Raw genomic sequence first — 4,881 nt, 5'->3', positions numbered from 1 at the left:
GGTACTAACTTTGCTTTCAGACTTCATGTGTTCAAGTTCTGGCTCTGCAGCTCACCAGCTTGGGAACCTATCTCTGCCTTAGTTTCTTTCATCTGTAAAATGGGAGAGAATACTAAATACCCTTCTAATAATAGCTTGTTGAGAGGATGGAATTAGACAAGTCACATAGACTGCCTGGCACCGTAACAATCACTCAGTAGATGTCAGATGTTATTAGTTAACCATTTTTATACAGTGGCTTCGTTTAGATGCAGATCTCTGCCAGAGCCTGATGATCTCTGCACTCAGAATGCCCCCAGCCTGTTGAAAGAATACAATTCCTGGAGTAATTATTATCCCATTTAATGACTAACAATATTGTAGCTAATAGTTGTAGGATTTTTAAAAAACATACATGACCTCACTTAATCCTTTCAATAATAGTTTTAATTTTAACTTTTTTTTTTTTTTTCTTTTTTTAGCACTGCTGTGTGCCAAGCCTTGGTTTGGGTTCTGGGAATACAGTAGTGAACAAAAGTTCTTGCTCTCCTGTGATTGACAGTAAATAACAGTTATTCTGAGGCATGGAGTGGTTCATTCATTGAAAAAGATTGCACTTCTAGTCTGTGCTGGAAGCTGTATTAGGCATTGAGCATGCTTTAGTCAGCAGGCTGATTATTCCTGTCCTCAAGAGTTTATAGTCGAGGTCAGTGGCTCTCCAAGTGTGATCCTAGGATCAACAGTATCAGTATCACCTGGGAACCTATTAGAAACACAAATATCAGACCCACCTTAGACATAATGAATCAGAAATTTGGGAGGTGAAACCCAGTAAATCAAGGTTTTAGTCCCTCCAGACAATTCCATAGCATACTGAAGATTGAGACCTACTAATCTAGATTAGTAATTTGCCAAGTTCAATTAACATTTGTTGAGCACCTGTCCTAGGCTGTACCCTTTGCTAAGCGTTTTCACATAATTGATCTCATTTAACTCTCATATCAGCATAGGAAAAATATGTATTATATTTATATATATATATTTATATATTATATATGTAATATATAAATATGTTAGTAGATTATTTGATTACACAATCATCTAATCCTGTATATATTACTATATGTAATTAATTATACTACATATTATTACATGTAATTAATTATATTACATATTATTATATGTAATTAATTATATTAGTATTGTAATTAATACATATATTACACATACAAATATTACTATATGTAATTAATTAAATTAATTGCTATAGGTGTTAAATATATAAAATACATTAGTAGGTTATTTCATTGCACAATCATCTAATCTTATATACACTGTCTTATTTTAGGGAACTAGTAGCTTTAAAATTTTTCCAGGTCTATGTGGCTCAGTCGGTGAAGCATTTGCCTTCAGCTCAGGTCACAATCCCGGGGTCCTGGGATGGAGCCCCACATTTAGCTCTCTGCTTGGTGGAGAGCCTGCTTCTCCCTCTGCCTCTGCCTACTTGTGCTCTCTCTCTCTGTCAAATAAATAAATAAATAAAATCTTTAAAAGAAATAAAATAAAATTTTTCCAGGTGAGGGGCACCTGACTACCTCAGTCAGTAAAGCACGCAACTCTTGATCTCAGGGTTGTAAGTTCGAGCCCCACATTGGGTATGGAGATTACTTAAACATAAAATCTTTAAAAATAATTTTTTTTTGCCAGGTGATTCTAATGTGCACTCAAGGTTAATTGAAAGTCACTGGTATTGCACAATGGCTGACATGTAGCAAGTAATAAATATTTGACTAGTGAGTGAAAGGATATTTAGAGGGGCTTCTGGGTGGCTCAGTCAGTTAAGCATCTGATTAAGTTGGTTAAGCATTGCTTTCTGCTCAGGTCATGATTTGGGGGTCATGATCTTAGGGTTGTGAGATCGAGCCCTACCTCAGGTTCTGCATTGGTTGTGGAGCCTGCTTAAGATTCTCTCTCTTCCTCTCTGCCCCTTCCCCAGTTTGCTTGAAATCTTTCTCTCTCTAAAAAAAATAATAATAAAATTTAAATTTTAAAAAAGGACATTTAGATACTCTTTTTACTGATGAGGTCAAGTAACTGTCCAAGGTTACACAGCTAATAAATGGTGGAACAAGATTCCAAATCCAGTCTAGACCCTAAGCCCCAAGTGTTTTCTATGACTACATCATACATCAAGGCAAACAGCATTTAGCACACTAGTACAGCAGCTATTCCAGGAAACTCTGTAGCTTTTTATGACTCTACTTACAGCATCATTATGTTATGATTTATAACAGAAAGAGATCTCTTAGAGTACATTCATTGAATGGAAACCTAAAAATAAGTAGAGATTTTATTATTAACATGGGTTGGCATGTTTATGCACACCTATCTGTATCTATCTTTCCATGACCACCTGTGCGCTATAAGAAGTTATTTAATTTAGCCAACATTTATTGAGCACTCATCACATCAGGCATTGCTCTCTGGGCTGTTGATGGGCTATTGCATATAGTCCTTTCAAATTTCTCACCATCTAGGAGGAAGACAGGCCTATAAACAAACTACAATATTGCTGAGAAATGCAATAAAAATATGAATGAGATACATATGTTGCCCAGAGGAAGGAAGGATTAATTCTATAGGAAGGAAATTGGGAGATGGGCAGGAAAGGCTTTATGGAAGAGGCAACAATTCAACTGGGGTAGGGCTGATTAGAATTCCTCTACATTGCCCAGCACTGCACATTATAATCACCTGTGGTACTTTTTATTTTTAAAAAATATTTATTTATTTATTTATTTGATTGAGAGAGAGAGAGAGTGCACAAGCACGGGGAGAGGTAGAGGGGAAGCAGACTCCCTGATGAGCGGGGACCCCAAGGTGGGGCTCAATATCCTGACCAGGAAGATCATCACCTGAGCTGAAAGGAAGGGTCAGAAGCTTAACCAACTGAGCCACCCAGGCACACCTTCTGTGGTACTTTTTTAAATGGCAATACTAGGTGCAACAACATGGATGGATCTAGAAGGTATAATGCTAAGTGAAATAAGTCAGAAAAAGACAAATACCATATGATTTCATTCATATGTAGAATTTAAGAAGCAAAACAAATGAACAGAGAAAAAAGGAGTCAAACAAAAGAACAGACTCTAATATAGAGAATAAACTGATGGTTGTCAGAAGGGAAGTGGGTGGGGGGATAGTGAAGTAGATGAAGTGATGATCACTGAGTAATGTATAGAATTATTGAATCACTATATCATGCATCTGAAACTAAAGTAACACTGTAGTTAACCATACTGGAATTTAAATAAATAAATAAACCAACCAATCAATAAATCAATAAATAATTTTTAAAGATCTTATTTTTATTTATTTGACAGAGAGAAAGAGAGTGAGAGCAGGAACACAAGCAGGGGGAGTGGGAGAGGGAGAAGCAGGCTTCTTGCCGAGCAGGGAACCCAATGTGGGGCTCAATCCCAGGACCCTGGGATCATGACCTGAGCCAAAGGCAGATGCTAACGACTGAGCCACCCAGGCACCCCATAATAAATAAATTTTTAAAAGAAAGAAAAATGTACAAGATTTACACAAAGAAAGTTTAAAACACTTCTGAGGAACATAAAATCAAAACGTGTAAGTGTAAAGGCATCCCATTCATTCATTCATTCATTCATTCATTCAGTAAAAACAGCATTTACTATATGCCAGGCATTTTTCTAGGCTTTGGAGATACACAACTGAACAAAACAGAGAAAATCCTTGCCATCTAGGAACTAAATTCCAGTGGGTAACAAAACCTAACATCAAAAATATGTCAATTCTCCCTAAATTAATCTATAAAGTTCACAATACCAATAAAAATGCCAGTAAGGGGGCACCTGGGTGGCTCAGTCAGTTAGGCATCTGCCTTTGGCTCAGGGTCCTGGGATTGAGCCCAGTGTCAGGCTCCCTGCTCAGCGGGAATCTGCTTGTCCCTCTTCCTCTATCCCTCTGCCCCACTCGTGCTCCCTCCCTCTCTCAAGTAAATAAATAAAATCTTTTTTAAAATGCCAGTAAGATCTTTGGGGGGCCAAGATATATTTAATATTATTGCAAAAATGCAAAAATGGAACACGCATCCTTGCGAAGATTCTGTAAAAAAAAATTGTGTTCCCAAAGTATACCTGTTTAATGTTGCTATGAAAGAATAGAGAGAGCCTGTCCATGATGCAACCTGAATGATGTATTAGAGCTATGACTGAATGTTACACTACCTATTGTTACTCCCCAAGAGGGATTATAAAAAGAACCAGATATCCCGGAAGCATGAGTCTGGAGTGGGAAGCCTGGCAAAGCCTCTGTGCCTACCTCCCAGACATTAGTTAGAGTCTGGATCTGCTTGACTATCCCAAAGGAAAAAAAGAAAGAAAGAAAGGGAAGGAGGGAGGGAAGAAAAGAAAGGAAAGGAAAAGAAAAGAAAGAGAAAAGAGAAGTAGCATAGACATAGGACATTCAGAACCCATTATTAGACCATCTTAGTGTTTTGTGATACTGGTTCGCATAAAATAAAGGTATGGCATAAGAATCATATTCTGTTCTGTAAAACTCTTGGTGTCTAGACATTCTTGCCTCATTGCTTATTTAAAAAGTATAATTAGGCTTAGACCAGAAAAGGGAGTTACTTCTAATTTTTGGCAAGTCCCTAAAATTCAGGGTCTAAATGAACAGGGAATCACAAAGTGGACAATGGCAACAGTTGCCAAAAGCAGGAAAACATAAAAAATAAAATAAAATAAAATGGCAATACTGGGTACCAGACCAATAAAATCTGAATTCCTAGAGCTGAGGCCTGGGAATCATTGTGTATATACATTAATAGATTATTTCATTATATAATCATCTAATCCTCTGTGCTTATTT

Source organism: Mirounga leonina, unplaced genomic scaffold, assembly GCF_011800145.1.
Source record: "Mirounga leonina isolate KUSES-001 unplaced genomic scaffold, KU_Mleo_1.0 Mir_114, whole genome shotgun sequence".
NCBI lineage: Eukaryota > Metazoa > Chordata > Mammalia > Carnivora > Phocidae > Mirounga > Mirounga leonina.
The sequence above is the reverse complement of the archived record's forward strand: the minus strand, read 5'-3'. Positions refer to the sequence as shown.